The sequence below is a fragment of the Miniopterus natalensis genome, chromosome X (assembly GCF_054644295.1).
Source record: "Miniopterus natalensis isolate mMinNat1 chromosome X, mMinNat1.hap1, whole genome shotgun sequence".
In the NCBI taxonomy this organism is placed as follows: Eukaryota; Metazoa; Chordata; class Mammalia; order Chiroptera; family Miniopteridae; genus Miniopterus; species Miniopterus natalensis.
This window is the reverse complement of record NC_142103.1, coordinates 38082015-38097834: the sequence shown is the minus strand read 5'-3', so window position 1 is coordinate 38097834 and position 15820 is coordinate 38082015. Positions and strand designations below refer to the sequence as shown.

General features: G+C 35.1%; 1 pseudogene; it reads right to left on the bottom strand.

Annotated features, from left to right (window-relative positions):
• Nucleotides 1-10560: 10560 nt before the first annotated feature.
• Nucleotides 10561-13907, bottom strand: LOC107527553 (proton-coupled zinc antiporter SLC30A5-like; annotated as a pseudogene).
• Between the last annotated feature and the right edge of the window lie 1913 nt (nucleotides 13908-15820).

The window sequence follows — 15820 nt, the reverse complement described above, 5'->3', positions numbered from 1 at the left end:
CTTTGCTCCTTTGTTTTTCTTTTCTTCCTTTCCTTTTTACTCTTAAAGCAGGCCATTTAACATTTCTTGTGATACTGATTTGGTGGTTACAAACTCTGTTACTTTTTTTTTTTTTTTGCATGGGAAGCTCTTTATTTTGCCTTCAATTTTAAAAGATAGCCTTGCTGGGTAAAATACTCTTGTCTGTACATCCTTCCTTTTCATCACTTTGAATATATCATGCCAAACCTTTCTGGTCTAAAATGTTCCCATTGAGAAATGTGCTGACATTAGAGCTCCATTTGTAACTTTCTATTGTGACTTTTAAGATTCTTTTTGTCTGTATCTTTTGTGATTTTAATTATGATGTGTCTTGGTGTGGTTCTCTTTGGGTTCATCTTGTTTGGGATTCTCTGCATTTCCTGGACTTGTGTGTCTTTTTCCTTCACCAGCTTAAGGATGTTTTAAGTCATTATTTCTTTAAATAGGTTCTCAACACCTTGTTCTTTCTCTTCTCCTTCTGGTATCCCTGTGACAAGGAACACATTGTTTTAAATGTCCCTTAAATTATCCTCATTATTTAAAAGTTATTTTTTTTATTTTTGCTGCTCTGATAGAGTGCTTTTTCTACTTTGTCTTTCAAGTGGTTGATTTGATTCTCTGCTTCATCCAACTTACTGTTTATTCCTTCTAGTGTATTCTTTATTTCAGATTTTGTATTTTTCATTTCTGACAGTTGTTTTTTCCCCATGCTGTTGAGCATCCTTATAACCATTACTTTGAACTATATATCTAATAAATTGCTTGTTTTCTTTTCATTTAGCTTTTTTTCTGGAGATTTCTCTTATTCTTTTATTTGGAGTATGTTTCTTTTTCTCTCCACTTTGGCTGCCTCTTGTGTTTGTTTCTGTATTAGGTAGATCTGCTATGGCACCTAGTTTTGGTAGGGTGGCCTTATGTAGTTGGTGTCCTGTGAGATCCCATAGCATAATCTTCTTTATCACCTGCACTGGGTGCTCCAGGAATGTTCCCTGTGTAGGTTATGCGGGCCCTCTTGTTGTACTTGAGTCTTGATTGCTCTTGGCCCATTCATGTGTGGGGGGTTGACTTACTTGCTGGCTGACTTTGAAGATTAACCCCATCCACAGTTTATGAGCTACTCTACAGGTATTGACCACACAGAGCAAAATTCATCTCAACAGGGTCGGGTGCCTATTGAAGTCTCCTTTTGAATATGCCACTTGTAAAGTTAATTAAATTGTGCTCTGGTGTTGTCTGAAGCTGGCCACTGGATATGCTGGTTCTGGGCCTCTTGGGAGGGACTCTGGTGCAGGCCAATGTCAGATCCTGCCTGTGACTGGCCCTCAGTAACCTGTTTGGAACAGTCTCCATGTAGCTGTTTCTGTAAGTCCCTTGTTATGAGACGTCTCTTCAACTAGGGTTCATTTGTTTATTCAGGTTGATTGTTCTATATTTTAGTTGTACTTCCAGTTGGTTTTGGCAGGAAATGAGTGTAGCTTTCACCTACTCCATCATCATCTAGGTTTTCTCACTTATAGCACACTTATATCATTATTAAATTGATTTATTCTAGTTGCTGAGATACAAATCATTGTTTTTGAAAATTTAGAATATATTATGCATTGCAATATAAAAGGAAATTTACTATAAATATCTATGTGCTGACAATTAACATACATTGTCACTACAGAATCTAGGGAATAACAATTTATTATTATAATAGCAAATATTAGAATCCTGTTTAAAAATAAGTTATTTCTTTGTTTTTCCCATTAGTAAAATTAGGGAATTAGCAAAATGAGGGATTTATACCTTTTTTTCTTCATTGACATTCTATGTAAAATAATAATAACTGCAACAACAATTTTTAACCTATCCTTTTTTAAATTGTGTAAAGATTCTCTCCAAATTACCTCTAACTGTAAATTAACTGACATATTTTCATTCTAATAAGAGGTAAGATTGTTTTATTATCAAATTTAGATTTTTTATTTTAAAACTCATTCAATAGCTCTCAGCAATAAATTGACAAACAAGAAATAATTGACCATATTTTTTTCTGATTACGTTCATTTAAAGTTCTTTTGAGTTAAAAATAATATTTTTGTCGCATTCCTGTTATCCCTTTTATATGTCTAGATAAAAACTACACACACACACACACATACACACACAGAGAGAGAAATTAAAGGTAGAAAATGCTAACAAACATGAAACAAGTTTTTCAATACCAGAAATAAGAAAAAACTCATTTTGAGAAACTTTGAAAGAAACAAAGGTGCATAATTTACATTGATAAAGACATAACCCACCAGCCACAGTTCCTGAGTTCCTGGACATTTTGTTCCTTTTTTTAAATTTATCTGTTCCTCAGATTGTTTTCAAGTTTGTTAATTTTCCTTCTGTAAGCTCAAGTTTTCATTGCACCCTTATAGTAATTTTTTCATTTCAGGTATTATGCTTTTCAACTCCACAATTTTTATTTTGTTATTTTTTATAATTTTTGTATTGTTATTCATGTGTTTTAGACATCATTTTGATGCTTTCTTTTAATACTTTACATGTGGTTTCTTTTTTTTTTTTTTTAATATGTCTTTATTGATTTCAGAGAGAGGAAGGGAGAGTGAGAGAGAGAGATAGAAACATCAATGATGAGAAAGTCATCATTGGACACCCCCAGCTGGGGATCAAGCCTGCAACCTGGGCATGTGCCTTGACCGGGAATTGAACTGTGATCTCCTAGATCCTAGGTTGATGCTCAGCCTCTGAGCCACGCCCGGCCAGACTACATGTGGTTTCTTTTAGTTCTTTTAGCATATTCAAAATAGTACTTTTAAGGTCTTTGTCTACTAATCTAAAACCTGGCCCATTTGGATACATTTTATTTTAGTTATTTTTTCCTGTGTATATAGAATACTTTCTTTTTGTCTTTTTTCTTTTCTTTTTTTTTGCATAATATCTATCTACCATCTATCTATATGTTGCTGAGTACTGAAAATTTAGATAATATATTTTAATAACTCATATCAGATTCTTCATCCCCTGCAATTTGTTATTATTACTGATTTTGTTATTATTGTTGTTTCTTGAATTAGTTCTTGAACTAATTCTCTAGAATCCATATACCTTGCAATTTGTGAGTGTTTACCAGTTTTTTTTTTGTTGTTGTTATAAATGTTTTCTAGTTCTTACTTTTATTTTTAAAACTGGATTCCTAGTGATAGCACCAGTGTCATTATAATTTAGTGGTCAGTCAATAATCAAACAGTTGTTTTTCTTCAGTGTCTAGCCTGTATGACTTCTACCATTTTCCAAGGGGATCTTTGGGAAAAGGTAAGTCTTTAAACTTCAGGCAATTAATAAAACAGTTTTCACTTCCTGCTGCTCAGGGCTGCAAGGACATCCAAAGGTGAGTGACTGATGCCTTCTTCATAGATTTTCCTGGCTTGCACACAGTTTTGCACACACGTGCAGCCTTTTAAAGCCCCATTTAATATGATGGAGCTTTTCAAAGTTTCCTATGGTCTTCTAATTATCCAAGATTTCCTTTAAAATTTGCAACCAGGCTCTTGCTTATGCCATCTGGAATCACAGCTTTAAGTATCTCAGATGTTTCCAGCACTTTTTTTCTTTTGGTAATTCTATGAGGTAGGTGGCTCCTGCACTCCCCCCACCCTCATACATTACTGTGCTTCAAAATTAATAGCTATCACATTCTGAGAGAAAAAATATTTCCCAAGGAGCTCCAAGTTTGGATAAAATATTAACTGACCCATAAGAATTGAGTTTTTAATGAAATTCCAAAAACAGACCTCTCAGTTGTCTGCAGTGCTGTGGATTTTTGATTAATACAACTGTGTTGGGGAGGAAGTGGGATGGGAATAGCAGGTTAAACTGTCACAGACATCACTGTCCTACCAAGGCTCAGTATTTTTTCATGGATATATAATTTTCATTTTGTTCTCTTTGGTTAATTGCCAGAGTTCTGAAATAGTTGATTTTAGTTAATTTTCAACATTGTCATTCTTTTTGAGTGAGAATGATTTCACCAAAATCCTCCCTGTCATTCAGAAGGTGATTTCCATTCCCTATTAACTACATTCTACACTGTTTCCAGTTTTCTTATTTTTGCTATTACTTAAAAATGTCCTATTGTCTATTCTACAATCATCTCTGAAGACAAGTATGAGTATATTTGTGAATTTCTAGTATTAGAATTGGAAGAACAAAAAATATGTGCATTTGAAATCTTGAGAGTTATTGCCAAATTACTTTTTAAAATGTATCAATTTTTACTGTCAGGTATTGAGAAAAAAATATCTCCCCTACCCTGTCATCAACTCTGGATATTAGACAGACTATCGTTTACAAAATAGTCTGAAATATGTGCATAAATTTATAAAGGTTAGGGGAAAAAAGTAATAATAAACCTCAGTACCCCCTACCCAGTTTAAAATATAAACATTACCAATAGTTTTAAAGTCTCATCTATGCTTCTACCCTATCCCATTTTATCCTGTCTCACACTGAAGGGACTGCTTTTTTATTTTCTGAACTTCATTCCTATGGTTTTACACATGGATTTTTATCACATGCCCTTCTCTAAACAACATTTTCTATAATTTTGTATATCTCTGGGTTTTATATAGATGCAATTATATTTTATAAGTTTTTCTGAAATATATCATTTTTGAGATCAACATTTTTGAGACATTTATTCATGTTAAAGCACCTGGATTGGGTTAATTTTTATTACTATATAGTGTCTGATTATATGAATAGACCTAAATTTATTTATTCATTCTCTTGTTGGTGGACTTAGTGCTGTTGCTTGTATATATATATTTGCATTTTAAATAATGTTGTTATAGACAATTCTGTAAATGCCCTTCATATACATGTGCAACAGATTCTTTAGGACAACATGTTTTAAAATGTGGTCCAGGAACTCTTTGGGGTGAACAACTCCATTTCAGAGGTTCTGAAATGTCAGAAACATTTTCATAATATATGAATATGTTAATTGTATATTTCACTGTGTTGACACATTTGAACTGGTGGTGCAAAAGCAATAGTGGTTAAAATCACTGGTACCTTAAATGAATCAATGAATTGACACTGAACTGTACTAATATTCATATCTTTCATTGTCACACACTCACAGAAATAAAAAATAGGGAAAAAAATGCCAGTTTTACTTAAAGATGCTCTTGATGAAGCATTAAAGTTATTGATTTAAAAAATCTCGAGCCTTGAATATGTCTTATTACTATTCTTTGTAACAAAACAAGAGTATAGCGAAGCATAATTGTCTGGAGTGAAAACAAATGCTGTGATTTAGAGCAGAAAAAATATGATTTTATGTTTCTTTACAATTTACATTTAATATTAGTTGATTTTCTTAAGCTACTGGATTTTATGACCATATTTCTTTAGTGTTCCACTGAAGTTCGAAGTTCTCAGTTGCAAATACCTTTAACATAAATACTTATTTATTTTATTCTAGTATATTTAATATAACTTCAAATAATAATACTCTTACTCTTTAAAGTTAGAACATTAAGTAAAATTTGAGATATCTTGCCTGTTTCATTTGTACATAGAATATTTTTATTAAAGACAATTTCAAACACTCTTTTGAAGTGAATTTGAATATTCATTTTCTCTGTATACTTTTTGCCAGTGTGATATGGGATTAGATTTATCTGTTTCTGCTTGCATAAATTTCAGGGATTTATTTTTAATATTACTTTACTTTCTAAATATACAAAACTTTTACCTCTTCACAAAATAAAAAATATATTATGAGGAATAGTAAAAAATGAATTTAAATATTTCTGTCCTTACTGCCCTTTTTTATCCCTTCTAGAGATAATATTTATATTACAAATATCATATTTGATTTCATTTGTTTATTTCTATAAATTTAAGCAAACATGTGCATATACATATGAATATATATCTATGCTTATCTCCATATATACACACATATATACACACACATGTATATTTGATCCCTACTTTTTTGAAAGTGATAACAAATACTATGTACTATCTTGCACTTTACTTTTTTATTCAGTATGATTGATATACAATAAAATACATGAGTTTAAATTGTATTGTTAAATGAGTTTTGAGAAATGTAAACACCCAAAAGCTTACTGAAATCAAAATATAGCTCCAATAAAGCTCCCCTGCAGCCCTTTCCAGTCAATCTTCACTCAATCCAAAGAAATCAATGTTCTACTTTCTATCACCAAATATTAATTTTGTTTGATATTGAAAAATATATAAATAAAATCCTAGTAGAATCACAACTACATACTATCTTGTGACTGTCTCCTTTTGCTCATTCCATTTTATTGCTGACTTGTATTACATTGTATGAATAGGCCTTATTTTGTTCAACTGTTTTCTTCTTGATGACATTTAGGTTGTTTACAGTTTTTTGCTGCCATAAATAAGGCTTCTATAATTATCTTTCCACAGAACTTTTGCATGTATTTTCATTTTGAATAGGTAACTACCTAGGAGTGGAGTTGCTGGCTGATAACAGCAGGTATATTTAATTATATGAATAATTAATAAACTGTTTTCCAAGGTGGCTGTACCATTTTTCACTCCCTTTTACAGTGTATAAAATTCTAGTTTGTCCACGCCCTCACCAGCCTTTGAAATCATCAGTTTTTTTCTATATAAGCAATTCTATTTGGTACCTAAGTATGGTTTTAATTTGCATTCCAATGATTACTTATGATATTGAACACTTTTTCATGCAATTATTGGCCATTCACGTATCTTCTATTGTAAAGGTACTGTACAAAGTTTTTCCCTAAGTTTTTGTTCTGCAGTTCTTTTCTTATTTATAGGTAATATTTATTTGTATCGGGAAATAATTTTGTTGTCACATGAGCATGTTACCAACATTTTTTCTCACCTGTGCCTTTCTTTTTAAATTACCTTAACTGGATCTTTAATGAGCCTATATTTTAAAATTTGATGAAGTATATTATATTTTATATTTAGGGTTATTATTTTTCTTAACAGACTGTCAATTTTAATATTTTCATGTTAAATGAAAATGTAAATTATACAAATATAGGATGATTTTTAAACATTATTGAGATTTAGTTTGGATACCACATGATGCACCCATTTAAAGTATACAAAACAATGGCTTTTAGCATACTCACAGATATGTGGAAACATCACCACAGCCCATTTTAGATTATTTTTATCACCTCAAAAATAAATCCAGCACCATTTATCTATCACCCCTTTTCCTCCTTAAGGCCCTCCTCCAGTCTTAGAGAAATACTAATTTAATTTCTGTCCGTATAGATTTACCAGCTCTGTGCATTTTATATGAACAGAATGATATGATATGTGGTCTTTAATGAATGACATTTCATTTAGCAAAATATCTTCATGTTCACCCATGTTATAGCATTTACCAATACTTCATTTATTTTTTAAGTCCAAATAGTATTCCATCGTATGGATATACCATATTTTGTTTATCTACTCATCAGTTGATGATCCTTTGCCTATTATGAATACTAATACTTTTATAAAATTTTGAGTACATGCTTCTCATATAAATATATTTTCATTTCTTTTGAATATACATCTAGAGTAAAGTGATAACTCTATGTTTAATTATTTGAGAAACTGTCAGACTATTTTGCAAATCAGCTACTAGCCATGTATGGGGGTTCCAAATTCACATCCTATCCAAACTTTTTTTAATCTGACTTTTTTTCTAACCATCCTAGTGGGTATGAAGGCATATCATATTATGGTTTTGATTTGCACTGTTATGATTTGCACTATTATTATTACCAAGAATATTGAGTGTTTTTTCATGTGCTTATTGGCCATTTGCATATATTTCTCAAATAAACGTATTTTCAAACCTGTTGCTCATTTTTAAATTAGGTTATTTGTCTTTTATTAGTGAGTTATAAGTGTCTTTTATATATTCTAAATAAAAGTCACTTTTCAGATATATAATTTGCAAATACTTTCTCCCATTTTGAGTGTGTGTTTTTTGAAGTTTTTTTAGTGGTATCCTTTGAAGTACAAAGTTTTAATTTTTTATACAATTTATCCTATTTTTCTTTGATTGCTCATAATTTTGGTGTCACGTCTGAAATTACTTTGCCAAATCCAGGTCATGACATCAAGGCTTACTCTTATACTCTCTTTTAAGAGTTGTATAGGTTTATTTCCAACATTTAGATATTTGATGCATTTTAAGTTAATTTTTATGTATAGTGTGAAGTTAAAATCCAGCTTTATCCTTTTGCATGTGGCTATCCAGTTGTTCCAGCACAGTTTGTTGAGTAGACTATTCTATTCCTATTGGATAGTCTCAAAACCTTGTTGAAAATCAATTGGTCCTGGATCGATGGGTTTATTTCTGGGATCTAAATTTTATTCCATCAATCTATGGGTCTAGCTTTGCGTCACTACAATATTGTCATGATAACTCTTGCTGTTCATCAAGCTTTGAAGTTGAAGTGTGCTTCTTCTTAACTTTGCTCTTTTTCAATATTTTCTTTTGTATTCTGAGCCTGTGCAATTTTATATGTATTTTAGAATCCGCTTATCAATTTCTACAAAGTCAGTTGAGATTCTGATAGAGATTTCATTGAATCTACAGGTTAGTTTGGAGAGTTATGCCATTTTAACAATATTGAGTCTTCTAATTCATGAACATGAATGTTTTTCCAATTTTTTAGCTCTTTTTTAATATTTTTCAACAATATTTGTAGTTTTTAGAGTTAAAGTTTTGCAATTACTTGATGTCTCTTTTTAAAGATTTTATTACATTTGATACAATTATAAGTGGAATATTTTATTTTCAATGGTACAATATTTATTGTACCTGTTTACATAAATATTTTAATGTATAAAATTTGTGTCAAAACATCAATATGCAATAATTTTCTCAGCACTCAAAATTTTAATATGTATTGAAGATTCTTGACCAGATAATGTGTAAAGAGAAGACAAAGAATATGAAAATAACTTACAACAAATTTCTAAGCCTCTTACATTTTAAAATTAGTGACATGAAAATATGATTTACAATATACATTTGCCATTACAGAATAGATAAAAAAATAGTTCCTATAACAAAATTAATTCATTTTACTTATCAAAATTTTTTAGCATAAGTATGAAAATATTCAGATTCTTATGGACATGTATGCAGAAGTTTCTTTTGGACAATATTTTTGCTGTTTATAAAACTGCATATATTATTTATATCTATCATACAGTCTTTTCAGACTATATATTCAGTTTAAGTTGAAAATTTAAAAAATATATATTAGATATTACTATATAAAGTAATTATAGGATAAGTATTTTGATTTCATGGTGCCCAAGTATTTATGAAGAAAATTTACTTATTAAACTTTAAAATAACTACATATACTTTGATATTTCTTTTGTTTATTTTTATCCTCACACAAAGATATGTTCATTGATCACACAAGGATATGTTCATTGATTTTTAGAGGGAGAGGAAGGGGAGAGAGAGAAAGAGAGAGAGACAGAGAAACATTGATGTGAAAGAGAAACATTGAAGGGTTGCATCCCTCACATACCCTGACCGGGGATTGAACCCTCAACCTAGCTATGTACCCTGATGGAGAAACTGACCAGTAACCTCTTGTTGTATAGGACGACACTCCAACCAACTGAGCCACCCAACCAGAGCTGATATTTCTTATATATCTACATGTTCCAGAACTTTTGAAAAAATTACGTTTATAGGAAGAAAAATTGAACTCTGAGTTGACAATTATTTATGATTCTCTCAAATGGCTCTTTCACAACATAAGGAGCTAAATGAAAAGATGAAAAGCCTAGCTTCGCTTGTATAGCAACTTGATAAGCAACTAGGAATGCCAAATGTGTAATAAAAAATAGAATATTCTACTTTAAAGGCAGAAGACAAGTCAATGAATAACATGGACCCAACTAATCATAAGTTATTTACCCTAAAAATATATGAACCTGCCCGGCCGTGCGTGGCTCAGAGGTTGAGCGTCAACCTAGGATCCAGGCGATCGGGGTTCGATTCCCGGTCAGGGCACATGCCCGGGTTGCGGGCTCGATCAATGACTCTCTCATCACTGATGTTTCTATCTCTCTCTCTCCCCCTCCTTTCCTCTCTCTGAAATCAATAAAGATATATTTAAAAAAAAAAAAAAGTAAACATAGAAGTAATTTTGGTCCTCACTGGATTCCACAATTATATGTTCATTTTCAAAAATAATATAATATTTTATGTTCATTGAAATTTTAATATTCTTATTATATACATAAAAATAACTCAAATATTTATTTTACTTAATACATATTTCACTCTGTATTTAAATTTCCTTTAAGAAAGTTTTCTTGATCCAATAGTAGGGAGCTTTTTTTCAAATATAGCAAAATGTTTCTGTACAACTAATTACGTGCAATTTTCCTTCTGGCAACACTATAAATACTTAGTCATTTAATCTTCATTGTTCACACTCCAGGGGTGATTCTTAAGTTATCTCACATTATGTAAGTATTAACTCCATAGTATTTCCTGGATTCCATTTGTTGTCATAGCCAGGACATCATGAAATCCAGTACTTAGGCAATACATATGTCGAAAGTATGTCTCTTTTTCCACTTGAATTGTTAAATTATTTATTCCAGCATCATTAAGTATCCCTGTAACCTGCTGTACTATTCTTTGTTCCAGCATATCAGATGTCACCTGTATATGAATGGTTTCTGCCACAATACTGGCCAAATGATGCCAAAAATGAGTATTTCAGTATCATATTATTCCTTCAATTTTCTGTGTCTTTTGCTAAAGCAAGATGCAGTTCTTTTTCATATTCTGGTGGCAGTCTCAGAAGTAGAACCTGACAGGCATCTTTAATCAGTGGAACAACACTGAGAAATATTAATATAGCAATAAAAAGAGAACAGAGGGGATCAGCAATAAGCCATCCAAACTCCTGTAGTACTGCCAAGTGCATCTGCCAAAACACGTAGAAATACACCCCTCATGCTAGTATTCATGACTCTGCCTGCAAATATGTGGCTGTTACTGTGCCCATGGTCTCTGGGTCCATGCATATGTTGTGAATGGCTGTGATCAGATGAGTGACAGCTCTCTTGAGAAGCTCAATGGGTATGGATATGGCATGGCTAAAGACACAGATACCAATAAGGTTTACTATTAACCCTCCAACTGAGACTGGTGTTAACATGTGTTTGTCTGATCTAGCCATGGACTCCATAAACACACAAAAAAGCTACTACCATTATAAAAAAAAAGTCCATTAATAAATCCAGAGAGAATTTCTATTTGGTCATACCCATAGGATAAAATCCTATTTGCTTTCCATCTACTCATTAAAGCTATAAAATATCCCATGCAAAGCAGTCAAAGAGCATATGAAGTCCATATAAGATCAGACCCAGACTGTTGGTCAACATGTCATAGAATAATTCCACAAGGTAAAAAGTATATTCAAACGCAAGAAGTGAAATATCTGTCTAGAGTCATTTCTCTCAAGAATTTGTATTAGTGATTCTTTAATAAACCTAGGGATCAATTGGGAACTATGCTGAAAAGCATCACCCATAAAGTTATAAAGAGATGTTTCTTCAGGAGAATATCTAATTAGGCTACCTTTCTGTCATCTCTTAGAGGGAGATAAGATATTAGCAGACAAAATGAAGAATATAGTGCTTAGTACCAATCCTCTGGATAAGACGTGTTCAGTGCTTTCCTTGTGTGCTGCTCTGTTCATAGCCCAAAACTGGTCTGTTGTTGGATGCATCCAAAAATTTCCAAAATTTGAGCACTAACAAAAATGGGGAAGGATCCATAGCAGGCACATTTGGAAACTTCCATTTTGACTGAACAATGGAATCAACATAGAAAATCCAGGATCATGTCAAAAATGATAATCCAATGTTGTGAAAGGCACAATGAGAGAAAACCAAGACTCAGTTATACTCTCAGTTGTCACAGAAAGAACAATAACCCGTGGTCACAAGGGAAGCACAGAAACAAGATGGGATAAAGCTTGAAGATGTTTGGCTCCACCAACATCAATAGAGAGCTTTCTGGAAGCTGTATGAAAACGAACTTTACAACACAAAGCCAGTACTAGCAACAATACTCCATTCTTGTGATCTGCCACCTCTAAGAAGGCAATGGCTGTATAAGCATGTGAGTTAGAGCACTGTCATGTCTTTCAGGGTGTTCAGCCATTTTAACCATGAGATTATAATGTCAAAAAGCAATAAGCAGATCACAGCAATAACGAAAAAAGCAGCCCCCCTTGTCTTTACTGGTCCTTCTCCGTAACTGTTGTCAGTGGAAACAGGGCTCTTTCATGATGTCACGAGCAAAGCATTTCAGGGACTTACACATTGGAGGATGAGGTGTAGTGGTGAGATTTATTGGAGCTGGAGCAAACAGAATGGACTCTCCCTAGATTCCCAGTGTCTCATCCACAACCAGGAGGCTTAGCTACTTCCAGCTGTGGAGGAAGTCCAGCCTTGTTTTCACCAAGCCCAGAAGGGTCAGTGTCCAGAAATTCTTTGCCATTGGTCTGGCATTGGCAGGGCATCTGCAGCTTTCATAGTTCAGTTCAGTCCATGTGAAAGTTTGGTCTAGCTCAGTCTCCTTCCCTGACCAGCTAGCTTTGTCTCTGTTCCTGGCTGCACTCTGGCTGGTACTGTGCTGCTGCACCCAAGCCCACATTTGGGACTGCACTTGGAGCCCATGCTTGGGCCTGCATGGCTGCTAGGCCCAGGCAGCTGCTGCAGACCCAAGTTTGGAGGTGCATGGCTACTACAGAGAGAATGTGTGAAGTGGTGAACAAGTGAGAGAGCACATGCTATCCAGAGGGACATTGCTAAGCTTTGATTATATTACCCTGGGCTTGGGAAAAGTTAAGTTTTCTTTCAAACTAACCAATCTCTTTTCAGGCTCTTAGAGGGGTCTGTGTTGGGTCCTTCCTCTATACAATCCCTTTCCTAGATCTTCTAGGATTTTGTGTCCCTTATCCAATCTGGTTCTTTTACCAGATTAGATACCTCTCATTTATAATCACCATTTTGTCTCCTACTGCACATGCCTCAAAGTAGAAGGACCATCCCCTGTCCCATCTTGTTTCCTACTGTGCATGCTTCAGTAGAAGGACCTCCACCTGAGTCATTTACGAGAACTGACAAGTGGTTCCCTTGGGAGATTGGAAAGCTGGTCCTTCCTATCTACAGGTGGGGGTGGGGGGTGCAGAGAGATGTTAATCCCCTGGGCAGGGATTCAGCTATCCTCTGGGGTGTCTGAAGCTATAACTTTACAGACCTAAGCCCACTTAAATATAGCTTCCAGATGCAGTCAGGCTCAGCCAGTTTAGCTCTCTTCTCTTTTGTTAACTCCTAGTTGCCTATGCTAACAGAACTAGTAAGCAAAACACTGAGTAGTGAGGTGACAACAAATATCACTCTGTTCAAACAGCAGCAAACGCCTTAGTGGTCCACAAAGATTGAGGCAAAAAAAACCACAAGAGTGAAATGATACACTTAGCAACTGCATGTTTAAATATTTTGACCCATTGGTGTTTGGTAATACTTTTTCCAGAAGATTTTGTTGTTTTGAAACAACAAAAACAATGCAGTTCCAAGTTTTAATATAAAAATAAACTGAACAGTGTGAACTGCTTTTAGGAGATCATATGATTCAAAAAGTCTCACTGCCTTCAAAAATTTAGTGAAACACAATAAAACAATATATTTCTTTAATCCAAAACTGGGCACATCCACTGGCCCAATGCTGCTTCTGCTACCACCTGGCCATCTAGGACATTCCTGCTTCATTTCTCCTCCATCCCAGGGTTCAGGAGCTACCACTGTTGCCCCTGCATGAGGGTCTCCTCATGTCTCACTGCTGCCAGCGGAACAGTGGGTGCAAGCGTATCAGTCTCCCATAGCAGTGACCTTGTGGGGTCAACACAGGCCCACCAGAGTCCCCAGAACTGGCTCACAAGCACAATCATGTCGGGACTAGGCTGTAGGAAGCTCAGTCAGTGCAAGGTTGCCAGAAAGCACACCAGACCAGATGTTGCCAGGCCAGGTCACTGGGCCCAGAGGCCCTCACTCTTGTGGGAGTGCCCAGCACTATGCCTCCTAAGTGGGATATTTTAAACTTTCATATGGAGAAAAGATGGCAGCGGCCTGAGTGGAAGCTACACTGACACTCTCCCAGGACCAAACTGAAATTACAACTAAAATACAGAAAAACCATCCTGAATAATCAACTGCAACTGAAGACAAGCTGGAGAGCAACCTCATAACCAAGGAGGAGAAGTGGGGACCACATAAAGACTGGTAGGAAGTGTGAAGGCTCCAGAGGGCTGGCCAGGCTCCCATAAGCAGCAGCTGAAGGTCCAGAGGGATATCTCAGCTGTGGGGGGTTCCCACTGAGGAATCTGGGGACTAAACCCCAGGCTTGGCTTCATAGCCAAGAGCACCAGAACTGAGAAAGGTGCCCACATAACATCTTACTGTGAAAAGCAACCCACTTTCTGTCTGCCAGGGAGAAACAGCTGGCAATGCAGGCATCCCCTAAAAGAGTCAACACACGATGTTTCGTGTGTAGCCACTCACCTTGGGCTCCAGCAGAGGGAGAGAAGAGTGGACTGGAGCTGTGTGAGAGAAGTCGAGGGTTGTGGGCTCTGGAGATAGAGCTTAGAGGGCACCCCTCTGGATTCCTATGCTGAGTCATTCCTCCATACTGTGAAGGACATCTTTCTCAGGCAGACATATTGCTGCTTTTGCCTGGGAGGGAAGCAATTGCCTCACCCTGCTGGAAAACCTCTTACCCCACCCAATAGAGTTTCCACAGCCTGAAGCTCATTAAAAGAATCAGATTAATTAGCTTGCAGGCAGGGGCAGACCTCAGAGTGCTTTGAGTCTTTGCCTGATCTGCTTCTGGACCCAGGACCTGGAAAAGCAGACTCTAGCGTGCATCTTGATCTTGTCCAACCGCTCCCAGCCCCAGCAGAGGGGACCTCAAGCCAAGGGTTGTTGATAGCTCCAAGCAGGGTACTCAGGGCAGTCACAAACTGCGTCTGACATCAGCCTGCACCAGAGACCCTTCAAAAGGACTGCAAGTACTAGCAGATCTATCTAATACATAGAAACAAACCCAAACAGACAGCCAAAATGGGGAGACAAAAAAACAAGACCCAAATGAAAGAACAAGAGAAATCTCCAGAAAAAGAACTAAATGAAATGGAGGTAAGCAATCTATCAGATACAGAGTTCAGAATACTGATTGTAAGGATACTCGACAGCATGAAAAAATATATGGAAACTATGAAGGAAATTAAAGATGACATAGGAGAAATAAAGAATACATTGGAAGGAATAAACAGTAGGTCAGAAGAGGCAGGGATCAGATCAGTGAATTAGAAGACAGGGTAGAAAAAAATCAGAGGTCCAAAAAGAAAAAACAATTTAAAAAAAGGAAGATAGTTTCAGGGAGCTGTGGGACAACATGAAACGTAACAATATTCCTATTATAGGAGAACCCAAAGGGGAGAAAATTAAGGGATAGGGAATTTGTTTGAAGAAATAATGGCAGAAAACTTCCTTAACCTGCTCAAGGAAAAAGTCACATAAGTTCAGGAGGCACAGAGAGTCCCAAGCAAGTGGAATCCAAAGAGAGGCCCATGGCCATTTTATCATAAATAAAATGCCAAGAATTCAAGACAAAAAGAGAACATTAAAGGCAGCTAGA